Source organism: Ceratotherium simum, chromosome 26 (genome assembly GCF_057802395.1).
Source record: "Ceratotherium simum simum isolate JZ-2026a chromosome 26, ASM5780239v1, whole genome shotgun sequence".
Taxonomy (NCBI): domain Eukaryota; kingdom Metazoa; phylum Chordata; class Mammalia; order Perissodactyla; family Rhinocerotidae; genus Ceratotherium; species Ceratotherium simum.
The window spans coordinates 16,304,763-16,318,860 of record NC_141925.1 but is presented as its reverse complement, the minus strand read 5'-3'; positions in this window follow the sequence as shown (position 1 = coordinate 16,318,860).

Below are 14,098 nucleotides of genomic sequence, written 5' to 3'. Positions count from 1 at the left end.
AAACAAATATAGAAAGAAGAACCCTATTTCAATGAGATTCCCATTTAATCTTTTTTCAAAGATGGGGAAACAACGTCTTGGCCTAACATCCCATCGTTAGGCAATATTCTTAGAAAATGTGAACAGTTCAAATAGCCCTGTCATCACCAGAGGGGAAACAGAGAAAATTCAAGCAACCTATGTACTTATATTCTGTCCTCCAAATATCAAATAAAATGAACAGATCAGTGCAACTGCTTTAAAAAACAAAAATCAAAAGGAAAAAGAAAGAAAAATACAAAACACCTGATTTCTTCCAGGTTTTCCCCACCCTTTAAAATTACCCAGAGAGATTCCTCTAAATGTCACTTGACAGGCTACTGAAAAGCCTCTAATGCCTTCCTGCTGCCCAGCAGAATCCCCTTCATGAAAGCCCGGGTGGGAGGCTCAGGAGGACAAGGTCTTTGGAACCAAACACACTTGGGTGCAATCTCGGCTTTACCACTTAGTTGCTAGAGGACCTGGATAACTCACAATCCCTATAAGACAATATCCTTCAGCCCCAAGATGAGAATGTTACCATCCACCATTACAGGAATACAGCACACATAAAGCACCCAGTAACAGATGGATAACACATGGAAAGCTCCAGAACACAGCCCACAATTCCACACTCCTCTCAGAGGCATTGAATTCTCTCACCTGACCTTATCTTCTATTTGCCCAATGTGAGAGCTCTGATACCCTGGTCACTCTTCTCACCATCAGCACTGCTGCATTCACTGTGACAAACACCAGCAGCTGAGGGCGTACTAAGCGCCAGGCAGCCACCCTGGCTCTCAACAGACAGCATCACTTAATCATCACAGTCTAGGAAGCCCGTACAGAATGTCTTATCCCTATTTTGCATCAGGTTCATTTCCACCCATTCTCCACTGGCATGAGCGGCTCCCTCCGCTTCAGACTCATAACCCATGGTATGACACACACTTTGCCTGGCAATACCTGGGTTCTTCTCTAAGCCTTAAGCTTCTTGATCGGCCCCAATAGTGTTTCATCATCTCTACATTTCACCAAGAGCCAGGTCGTGTCAACGTACTCACTGCAAACTTCAGCCTCATGCCATCACTTGCTTCCTAAACCTTTCTATGCAAAATTAAACTCATCCTATTCTCCTTACTCCCACGATCTGTTCCTCCTGCTGGTCTCTTATCTCAATAGATGGCAATTCCCTCTACATTGTCATTTAGAGTCCTACCTGGGAAGAGTAAAATTTTCAAGGTTTAAAAAGTCAATTAGACATCAGAAGTCACTGTATTTACTCCCAATTGAATTAAATCCACATCAAACACCAGCACTGAGAAAATGTTACAAAGAAAACTAAAGCCTAAAATCTTATCTTGATATACTTGAGGCTTTATCTAAGAGAAGAAGAAACATAATTAGATTTGATGTCAAAACTATTATTAGTAGTAAAAATGTATGGTTCCTGATAGAATATCAAAATAATAACCCAGTGAAATTATAATTATCATTTTGTTCAGCATAATGATTCATAGGATTAAAAATAAGAAATTATAATTTCCTGTTTAAGTCATGAAACTTCACAAAGTTTGTGCTCTTGATAAAGAGCACAAAGTAACTAACTTATTGTTGATCAAAAGATCTGTTTACCTTCTGCTAAATGAACACTGAACATTTCATTTTCATAATGAACGTGGCAGGCATTTTTATACACACACCAATGCATCATTTACTCGAATTTTTTTGTCAACCCCAATATCCACACTGAAGTCCAGAACCTGGGATTGTTTTAAAAGCATCCAAAAAAAATCAAATGAAAAAGAGAGGCAAAATCTTTGTACTAAGATATGCCTCTTTCACTCACTAGAAAGCTTTTCTGAAATCTTACAGAGTTGGCTGTTTGCTGAATTGATAAAGAATTACAGCACATCAGGTCCTATGATTTTCTCAGGCCACTAAAAGTAGAGGGTCATCAAATGAGAAATGGAGTGGGAGATGGCTAGAGAACAAGCACAATCAACAACAGAAATGACAGCTAAGATTTCAAGAAAGGGCAAAAAGTTCTTCCCAGATAGGAGTCATCCCCTGTGGAATTATAGCTCAATAAATCCAGACAGAATCCCATTTCAGGGCCGGCCCGGTGGCTTAGCAGTTAAGTGCACGTGCTCCGCTACTGGTGGCCTGGGTTCAGATCCTGGGCACGCACTGACGCATCGCTTCTCTGGCCATGCTGAGTCCACGTCCCACATACAGCAACTAGAAGGATGTGCAACTATGACATACAACTATCTACTGGGGCTTTGGGGGAAAAAAAAGGAAGAGGATTGGCAATAGATGTTAGCTCAGAGCCAGTCTTCCTCAGCAAAAAGAGGAGGATTAGCATGGATGTTAGCTCAGGGCTGATCTCACTCACAAAAAAAAAAAAAAATTTACTCTTTAAAAAAAAAAAAAAGAATCCCATTTTAATACCATGGAAAGATTCATTTTCTTGACCCCTAAAACATATTTTCCCTTTAAAAAGTTTTAAATGATGATCAGATGCTGAGGCCAGTCCAAAAAACTTGCCAAGATATTGGAATATCATTACAGTATCAAAAGTCATGCATAATAAAGTTGTTATACCACAATGCATCCATGAAGGGCAAATGGAAAATCATGGATATTCCTTCAACTTCACATGATGCTAAGGAAACAGTGAGTTTCCCTGTCCCTTGTCACCCAACCCAATGGCAGGGGCAAGTGGAATGAGGGATGGGCTCCTAAAATAGTTAATATTTATGTTTTCTTTTTAAAGGGCAGGGTTTATAAATTGTAGTTTTATCATTAAGAATATATTGCTCACAAGGGTGAAGGGAGTCATATATGTGGTGATGGACAAACAAAAATGTACAACCCAAAATTTCACAATGTTAGAAACCATTAAAACATCAATAAAAAAAAAAAAAAAGAATATATTGCTGTCTTACTCACTTAGTTCTTTTTAGAGTATTTTACAAAGTTAACTTCCATTTCAAACATTTTTATGTTCAAGCTAGTAATCTAAAGGAAATAAATAAAACAACAAGACTCCTAGATTCAAGTTTAGCTTGTAAGGTGCTTGGAAGTTGTCGCTCCTGTCCACATAACAAGAAAAAAGCGAACAAATTGAAGGTCAAAAACTCTTCATAGATGTATCAGAGAACTGATGTGAGAGGGCCAACTCTTGCCTGCAGAATTAGAGAACCACACTGGCAGGTACAGACAGTCACCACTTATTGGAGCAGAAGCCCAAGGTCAGAAATCTCTGTGGAAACAAGAACGCCATGGTAGGAAAACTTATACTGTAAGTGATGAATTCCTGGAGGCTCATTGTAGACAAGCAAGAGACTTAAAAATTCCACAGTGCCCAATCTCAAGGGGTTCCCATACTTGTGTGAGTTTTATCTCCAGGAATCCTAACAGGCTCTTACAGTAAATACTGGAGAAAAATCCCCGCATGCTATTGGCAGGGACAGGGGAAAAATAGTCATTTAGAAATAAATTCATAGTATTCTGTTATTCTTAAAAAGACCTGCCCACAAGAGAAACTACTTTAGCAGAGACTTACTGGTGTTTTTCCAAAGACTAAGTGACCTAGGTGAAGGGAAATACCCAACTCCAGAGCTCTCTCTTCTTCCTGTCTCACCTAAGAGTAAACTCAGCCTAACCCCTAGCCAGATAAATATAAATCCTCAGACTAAAGGCCTATTTACCTCAATTGTTCTTTTAAACCAGGACATGACATCCAGCTTTCAAAAAAACCTTACAAGGCAGACTAAAAGAAAAAACCACACAGGTTGAACACAGAGGGCAAGCAATAGAATTACACCCAGTATGGCAGAGATGATGGAATTATCAGGCTAAGAATCGAAAACCGTGATGATTAACATACTAAGGGCTCTAGCAAAAAAAGTGGACAACATGCAAGAAGAGATGGTCAACATAAGAAGAGATGAAAATTATAAGGATCCAAAAGCAATTCTAGAAATCAAAAACACCATAACAGAAATGAGGAATGCCTTTGATGTTTTCATTAACAGACTCGACATAGCTGAGCAAAGAATCAATGAGCTTGAGAAATGCCGGTAGAAACTCCCAAAACAGAAAGAAATGCAAAGAAAAATCCCCAAAATACAGCACACAAAATCCAAGACCAGTGGGACAATTACAAAAGATGTAACATATACATTATGGGAATATCAGGAGAAGAAAGAAAAGGAAGAAATATTTGAAGCAATAATGACTGATGCTTTTCCAAAATTAATGATAGCCACCAAACCATAGATCCAGGCAGTTCAAAGAATTCCAAAGAGGATAAATACCAAATAAGAAAAAAATGTACACCTAGACACATAATATTCAAACTACAGAAAAGCAAAGGCAAAGAAAAGATTTTGAAAGAAGCCAATGGTGGGGCAGGGGTAGGCGGTATAACATTTTACCTGTAGAGGAACAAGCATAAGATATACATCTGACTTCTCTTCAGAAACTGTACAATCAACAAGAAAGTGGAATAAAATATTTAAAATGTTAAAAGAAAGGAACCATCAACCAGTTTCTGTAAGCCAGTGAACTTATCCTTCAAAACAACACTACAGAGTAAGGAAAATTATCATGGATAATGAGGAACTTTAACGGTAAAGGGATCAATTCTCCAAGAAGACATAGCAATCCCTAATATGTATGTATTAATAATAGTGTCAAAATACATGAGGCAAAAACTGGTAGAATTCCTAGGAGAAATAGATGAATCCATTATTAGAGCTGGAGACTTCAACACCTTCTGTCAGTCATTGACAGATCCAGCTTACAGAAATTCAGTAAGAATACAATTGAACAGAACAGCACCTTCAATCAACTGGATCTATTGACATCTGTAGAAGACTTCATCCAACAGCACAATATACATTCTTCTCAAGTTCACATAGAACATATTCATTCAGATACACCAGATACAGAGCCAAAAAATACAACTTAACAAATTTAAACTACTAGAAATCATAGAAACTGTGTTCTCAGACCATTATGGATTTAAACTAGAAATCAATAAAAGAAAGATGGCTGGAAAACTACAAAAAATTTAGAGACTAAATAACACACTTCTAAAGAACACATGGGTCAAAGAAGACATCTCAACAGAAATTTAAAAATAATTCAATCTAAATGATAATGAAAATAGGACTTATTAAAATTTGTGGGATGCAGTGAAAGTAGTACTTAGAGGGAAATTTGTAGTACTGCATGAAATAAAAGGTCCAGTGACTGTCAAAATTCATACCTATTTATGATTAAAAGTCTATCCTTAAAGTACTTTAGTATACTCACAGCAAGGACAGTTCTCCAGAGGAAAATTAAAAATGCAGAAATTCCCAAAGAAGTAATAATAATGGTCAACTTCCACAGAATTCCAAAAACATCAGGCCCAAGACGGAAATGGTCAGGCAGAATATGGACTGGCTGAAATAATATTGGAGATCATGAGGAACCTCAAAGACATTTGCAATACATCTGTCACAAAGAGTCATCTTTAGAAACCCTAAACCAGCCTCCAGGAGGTACCCATACCCTCAAATATCTCCCCTTGGAGAAGAAGGAGGACAGATGGATTAAAAGGAGCAGGAGGAAACTTTTGGGAGTGATGAGTGTGTTTACTGTCTTAATGTGGTGTTGGTTTCATTGCTGCATACATATATGAAATATCAACAAATTGTTATTATACTTAAATTACTACCACACTTAAGCAGTAGGAAAAAAATCTAATATGCATACTGTTAGAGATTTTATTTTGCTGACAAACACATTGCAAATATTTTTTAAAATAGTTAACAGAACTTAAAATGAATTTATAATCCAATTAAAATTGAAAAATAATTAAAATCAAACTTAGAGTGGACGGAAAGCCTAGGTCTTCTATTGTATATTCATGAAGTACCTGGATAAAATTATTGGGGAACATCTCCAAAAATACACTGAAATGTATGGATGACTGGGAAAAATAACAATCAAAAATGTGTGTTAAAGATACAAATGAGAATAATAGAGAGAGAGATGTCTATAGAAATGCACATAACTGAGAGACATGGGCAGCTACTATTATAATAACACTGGGATTATTACTCCCACAAAAATTAATTCATTCCAGATTTTTGTTTAGTCCAAGTTTCTAAAACTATTGAGGTTTTCTTTCAATGTTCACTTTGATTCTGAACCAGAGCACATAATGTCAGATTTCTGAAATACATAAACATTTGCATAACAGTGTGATCTTGCATATTATAATTAAAACTATGAGAATTGAAGTTAGTTAAAACCACACTTCCAAATAGCCAAGAAAAAGAATTCACATTCGTATTTTACAATATTGCACCGAAATCAATCAATAGCAATCATGAAAATTAATTTGTAAAGGAATATAAAATTTTAGGATGTATGTTCATCGAAACAAAAGGCAAACATTGTTTTACAAAACCTAGATCTGTAAGTATTTTAGAAGAAAATAAACTCATGATGTAATTCATACTAATCCATATACCAAGATTCAGTTTTGTGCAAATAAAACATCCCTAGAAAGTGGACTCTGAAACCAATAACATTTTCATCTTCAGCCCTCACAGCTGGGGTCAGTCAAATGTGTGCTCATGGGAAACATACACTGTCTTTGAGTCACCACTGTCTGAGAGAGCAGTAGCTCAGCACAATGGTTAGACATGTGGATCAAATGCACAAAAAAGACAAAGATCATTTTGTTACTACCTGGTAAAACATCCCCAGTCATGGGCACTCTTGTTACATCTGGCAACTGTCAGGAGCTGATATCAGTAGTTCACTCCTACCTAGATTCGATCCAATGGGGCCAATAAAGCCGAGGTTCTGATATTCAATGACGATGAGCATGGGTGGATGTGGGAAATGCAAGACATGTGAGTTTATCCAGGTGCTCAAAGATGAGGTAGGAAAGAGAGCTTAACTCATCTATGAGAATGCAGCCTAGGTAGAGGGGGGGAAATTCCAACAAAGACTATCAAGGAATTTCCGCCTTAGTAGACTCTAAGGAAACAGAATAGATTCTTCTTGATGGGAGGTATTCTTTGGGATGATTCCTGACCACTGGACCTTTCCAGATCCCTAAGAATCTGGTGCATGCCAATCAAAACAAATCTACTTATCTCTAAGAACTGTTCTGACTCTTTCTCTCTCTCTCCTCTGAGGGTAGAGGTGTTTTTTAATGAGAGAATAGGAAAACTTTCACAGAAGGAATCTGTAATTTCTTTATATTTGGACAGTCCTAAGGACATTAAGGACCCTTTTTGCTTTGTGTAAATCAACGCTCTGGACATGAACACTTTACGAAGGAAAGGATAACTCATTCACCTCCTGGTCATGTCACTCCTAATGATTTCCCCATTATAAACATCCCAGCAGGATGCAGCCACTTATTTTCTGATGGACTTCTCAGGGCTCCCATCAACCTGGTTGGACACAGAGTCCCTGGGGGCAGCTTCCAAGAGCAGAAAGGAAGGGACGACACATAAGTTGCTAAAAGTCAATAAGCCAGAAAGCCCAGAGCACAAATGACATCCACTTTTTAACAGACTAGTACCAAGACCAATGCTTAGATACCCCTGTTGCCAGGGCTGCCAGCCTTCACATATATGAATCACGTACTCACAGGGAAACAAACTACACAAGAGATGGACCCTACACCTGCAGAGCTTGAAGCAGGATCTTGACAAGGCTTCCAGGAGCTAGGCTAACTCCCATGACTCCTATTAAATAAGAGTTCCTCACATTTTTAAAAACAACTTTATTGAGATATAAATCACATATCTTGCAATTCTCCTATTGAAGACATACAACTCAATGGCTTTCAGTATATTCACAAATCCTTCCTTCTTGATGCTATAAAGTTACTATTTTCAGGTTGCCATCCTGTAGACCCTGATGTGTTTGGTCCAAGCAATGCTGACAGGACCCAGAACTTGATGTGGACAGCTGTGGCCAGAACCCATTCAGGCTGGGCAAGCAATCTGGCCTGAGGTCCTCAGTCTTCAGGAATGTCTGAGTTCCCATCCAGGAACCCATGTAAAAGCTGTTATTTAACCACCTTGTGAAAGAACCCAATAAAAAGGAGGAAACATCTGATGCCAATGTTTACTCACGTTTGTGTCTGGGTAACCGGGAAACCCGAGCAGGAGGAGCCAGAAGATCAACCTCTGCACCTCCATGTCCTGGTCCTCTCAGGGGACCTGTGGTCACGAGGAAGGCGGTGTGGAGGGAGGGATGCAAAGGGCGTGAGGGGAGGGGTGGGGGAGGAAGGGGGTGAGGGGAGAGGTGGGGAGTGGGTCATGGGGACAGGTTGGAATTGGGGGTGGGCTTGGGGAGGGGGTGTGGCAGGAAGGGTGGTTTTGGGCACCTGGGAGGAAGAGAAGAGGGGTGTTAGGGAAAGTACTGGGTCAGATCAAGTCCTAGAGGGGAGGGAGGAGGGTTTAGACAGGTCAGTAGGTCAGTAGGTCAGCAGGACACAAGGAGCAGTGAAGTGGACTCTCAGGAGCAGTTGGAGGGGACAAGGGCTTCGTCTTCCTCCGAGTCTTCTCCTGTCTGGGCGCTGCCTTAGCAACCGCGATGCTTTATACTCGCCTTTGACCAATCCCCTGCCTTCACCCCTGGGTCATCACAGAGGACACCCCATGTGACCTCATTTTTTGAATGACTTTTCCCCACTGGTGCCCAACCAAGAGCCATCCCAATGACAGGTCCTCTCTGGAACGTTCACAGATCTTCTGGTTTCTGGTCCGTCCCCTGTCCCCCACTTCTGGCACTCCCTCCTTCCTTTCTGACCTCCCAAGGTTTCCAATGGCCATTGGGTGAAAAGCATACAAAGCAAAAGATGAGCGAAGTGAGAAAAGAATCGGATACACAAGCAGAGTGGGTGGTTCTCACCCCCCTCTCAGCAATTCATACCATAAGCAGACAGAACATCTGTAAGATGCAAAAGATCTTAACAGCAAACCATCTTAATCATGTAGATGTATCCATATATCCATCTATACCCATATAACAACTGTTGAGGGCCCATTAATTTAAGAAGATATGATACGTTTACTAAATTAACTATTTTTATTTTGTCCATACAGCAAATTTTAATATATTTCAGAGGAATGAAATCACACCGAGCACATTTCTGGTAATGCAATTGGGCTAGAAGTCACTGACAGAAAGCTAACTAGAAATTCCCATATGTTTGGAAACTGAGAAGTACCTTTATAAATGAAATATGGGTGTAAGAAGAAATCCCAAAGGAAAAGAGGCTACATTTGAACTGAATGATAGGATCATTATTAAATGGTGATAAAATATGTCTTCTTTTAGGCGGGATATTCCACTTAGTGTGACAAGACTGTATGATCTCAAAATCATTCCTAATTAACCAGACATTTTCACACCTGAAACAATGGTGAATATGTCACTTATCTATGTCACCCTGCTACCTGTTAGCACAGGCTTTACGTTATGAACCTCAGTGGGGAAAATCCAAGCTGACTTTCATGATTGATCTCCCGGGGTCTCCAGGAAAGTCAGCATTTTAAGAGAAAAAGTTCATCATCTTCTCTCCTGGGGACCTGGGGACAAGATCCAGAGCACTTGGCAGCACCAGGAGTGATGGGAGGGGAGAGCCAAGCAAGTGGGTAGGGGCCCAGGGACCCAGGTGACTGGGACAAACCCCACTGGTGATCATCTCTCCTGGGCCCCATCCTGAGCTTCCTAAGGTGCTGTTCTGCAGGACTGCACACAGTGTTTCCCCAACTCATTCAGGCCCATGGCAGCTTAAAATCATTGCTTTAAATCCCACCACTTTTTATTATTATGTAAATTTATACTAAACAGGAAACATTCTACCACTGTTATAATGGAAAATCAATGTCTTTTACCATAAATATAAAGAAACCATTAAAAAAAAAGCAAGCAAAACAAGGGCAACATACAATGGTGCGTATTAAATTCTGTTGAGATGCTTTTGCCTGCCTGAAGAGCCCCAGAGCCGGCCTGTCCTGGTTATACAAGGAGAGACCAGTACAGGAGGGGTGGAAGTCACACAAGCCCAGAAGTGAATGGGAGAGAGGCCCAGCCTGTCAGGGACTGGGGGCTTCCAGGAAGGGTGCCAGGGTCACCCTGATCACAGCTCCAGCAGGGAGGAGGGAAAGAAGGAGAAGTGACAGAGCTTGGGGGCCTGGAACAGGTCATTCATGTAGCCAAGGAAGCGCTTGCCCCGCAAAGCCAGTGTCAACCTCATGCAGGGGAGCCCCTCATGACCCCTGGAGGCCAGGCCAGGAGCCTTGGGCTCAAAGCTCAACTGTGCTGCTTCCCACTGTGTGACCCTGAGCGGGTTTCCTTCATTAAAATGGGAGTGTCCATGCCTGTGTCCAAAGACTGTAACAAGGACAAGAAGGAGCCACAGGCTGAGCCCCTGAGCACATCAGCATCATCATCTCCCAAGGGCATCTGTCCTCCCAGACCTGCTGCCTTGAAGGTGTGCAGCCATTAAAGGCAACAATGATACAACCAAAGGCCCCTCCAGTTACGGGCCTGTGCTAAGCACTGCACTGTGCAGGCATCATGTCATGGGGTCCTGAGGTCAGTACCATTTCTAACCCCTCGCACTGATGGGGAGTCAGGTTCAGAGTGGTCAGGGAGAGGGCTGTACCCAGGCTGAGAAAAAGGTCAGAGGTGACTTGGGTCTGGGAGAGGATGTTGGGAGAGGGGGAGGCTGACGCCTGGAGCCTCCAGAGGGAGAAGGGGCCAGAGAGAAGCTTTACCCAGGGCCCAGCTTTGCTTGGGGTCTGCCCTGCTCTGAAGACGAGGCCAAACCTGGCAGCCATGGTCACACCCCTTGCTCCTCGACCTGGGACCAGTGGTCAGTCATTGCTGTGCTGATGATAATATTGTCATATGATAGCCCTGCTGATGTGTTATTGTTGTTGTTATTGTGGGAGAGGGTGAAGCCCACTCTGACACATGGCAGGGTCCTGGGGAGGCTCGCCTCTCTCTCTCTCTTCTCCTGGGGATCTGCTAAGCTCCACGCAACACCTCCACTCTAAGTGCGCCCTGTCAGTGTCCCTGTCCCTACCCTGGGCCCTTGTCCCAAGAGCAACCCTACCCTGGTCATTCTCTGGCATCTCAGCACCCAGGTATAGCCTTCCAGGAGGCCCTGGGATGGGGCAGGTGTCCAGCACTCGGGTTGGAACCAGGAAAACACCCCCTTCCATGTCAGCTTAGGTGGGGCAGGTCATGCCACGGTCTATTCATCCTGTCTGCCTGTGGTGGCCTCCACTGAGTGCCAGAGCTCTCTGTTTGTGCTGTGGGCTGGGGTAGGGAAGTGAGGGTCTGGGAGTGTGTGTGTGCGCATGTGTGTTTGGTTGTGTAATTTTGCATTATGTACCTGCGAGTCTGAGTTTCTCTGTGTGAGTATTGATCGTGGACGTGAGTTTTCCACTGTGTGGCATTCTCTGTGTGTCTCTGTGTGCATTTGTGTGTCTGTGTCTGATATCTGTGAATGAGTGTATGCTGGTTGTGCAAATCTGTCTCGGGGCATGTGTGTCCCTGCTGGAGCATCTGTGTGTGTCTGTGTTTTATATCTCTGTGTGTGTTGGTTGTGTGTGTGAATTTGCTGCCCCTTTGGGTGTTCCTGATTGTATCTCTGTGTGTATGTGTATGTCCACTGTGTGTAGGGTCTGCCCTGTGGGGCTGTCTCATGTGGCCCTACGTGTGTGTGTCTGTGTTCTCAGGGGTCGTTGCCTGTGTCTGCAGTGTGGGTCTGTGTGTGAGCCTGTCCATGAGCCCTATGCCTGAGTCCCCAGGTGAGATGGGGGTGATTATATGCCTGTGTGTCTCTGTGCTTGTGGTGTCTTATTTCCCTGTGAGTGTGTGTCTGTGAACCCCAGAAATGGGCAGCCGCAGAGGGGATCTCTCCAAGGGTGACCCAGTGGTGGGTGAGGAGAGAATATGTGCTTCTCCCACCCCCAGGCCTGGCCCCTCTGCCCCTGCTCCTCCCAGCCTCTGGTTTTCCCCCCAGTGGTCCCATCTCAGGCCCCAAGGACGGATGGAGTAAAGGATCAGTTCACAGGACCCCAGACCAGGGGATCGGGGGGCTCTGGATAGCAAGAGGCGGTTATAGAGTGTGGGGGAGGAGTGTGTGGGGAGGACACTGGGCGCCTGGGAAAGGGCTGGGGGAGTCCTGGGCCCTGGGGAGAGATGAGTGGGTGGGCTCATGTTGGGGAAAGCTGAGGGGTGAAAGCCCCTGGGTATGAATGAGGGACCGGGTACCTCTGGAGAGGTCTGGAAGAGTCCTACGAGACTCCTGGGTTCCCAGAGAGCAGGTCCCTCACTCACCCATGCGGGACCTAGGCTGGGACCTAGGAGAGGCTGGTGCCTGGGGCTGCTCGGAGCATCTCTCCTGGACCTCTGTGTCCTGGCCATCTACTGGGTGCACAGGGCCACCCAGGAAGCTGGGGCCAGCAGGGAGAATCAGGCCCTGGGCTCTCTCTGATGGGGATTGGGGAGAATTATGGAGGGACTGCATTTATGCACAGCTTCATCCACAGAATTAATGCATGACACAGGGGCACCATTGATGTTCATATTCATATTTTATTACCTCCAGCCCCAATCTGTGTGCTCATCTGGGCAGCCCGCGGCCCAGGCACTGATGAGAAAAACCAAAAGTGTGGGGGGGAGCATTTGGTATTCAACTTCTCTCCCAATGCCAAACACCTAACAAGCACACTTGGGCTTTACTTAGTGTTGTTCCTTACCAGCACACCAAAGGAAGAATCTTGTCATCAAGGGGCTTGAGGCCACCATCTTGGCCATAGACAAAATGACCCACTGGATGTGGGCTTCAACACTGGGGAGATTGACTGGCATTCCCTAGAGGAAGAGGATACTCATCTATGAGACCCAACACCTGCTTCCCTTTCCCCATAACCACCCAGAACTTCTGCACCACGTGTGATTGGATGGAGAACCACAAAAGCTGTGACTCCACAGACAAAAATATCCTGAGGGAATATGTACAGAGAGAAGGTGGGAGAAGGGAAGCAGGCCCCATAGGGAAAAGGCAGGGCTGCGGCAGAAGATGGCTTCCATCCCTCATCATCTGGATGGTGGGCAGGCCCTGTGCTCCCCCAGTGCACCCTGCTGCCTATGCCTGTGTGGCACAAACTCCTGATCCTCGGGGCTATGGGGAAAACAATCCACAGCACCCCTGTGGTGCAGTGAAGGTATCAGTTCAAACCTGACTTCAGCCCAGGGTCCTTAAACCATACAACCGTTGCAGTGAGAGAAGCCCTAACCCGGATGATACTGACCTGAGACTCTGTGAAGGAAAAAACTGATAAATATGAGCAGGGTAGAAAGACATTCCCCCATCCACAAGTATATCCAGTGACCAACAAACCAATAAAAAGATAAATGAAAGAAAGAGACCTGGATACATGGGAAGGAAACATTCAAACACAATAATTAATTCAAGAAAGGTTCACAATTTGGCCGAATGGAAACTGAAAAATTTAATAAATTAATTTATATGGCAAAAAGCTATGGACTTTGTGCCTCCAAAACATAGGTTCTGAACTGACTTTAACGTCTGCTAAAATGCACCAGTTGGCAAACCTTCATGGACTTCATACCAGAGGTTGACATATGGTTATACCTAATGTAACAACCAAGTTTTCTAGTTTCTGTATTGAATGCTTTGACATCTGTGGCCTTGGTGACCTTGCAAGTACTGTCCCTGGCAGGTTTACCTAATTCCTAGAGATAGTAAATGACCTCTGTGCACTCCTTTCATGTTTAAACCATCCAGAGTCCACAACCCCTGAACCCCTCCTCTATCAGGCTCTTCCACTCTGGGCCACTCTTCTTCTGCCCTCATCACCCCAGGGACAGAGACGAGACAATGAGAGACACCACTGTGCTACGAGCCCACTGAAATGATTCAAACTAGCCAATACTACACCTGCTCATCCTGCCTCACTCATTCCTTCCCACGGAATCCATAAGAAAGGCTCTTGTCCATATT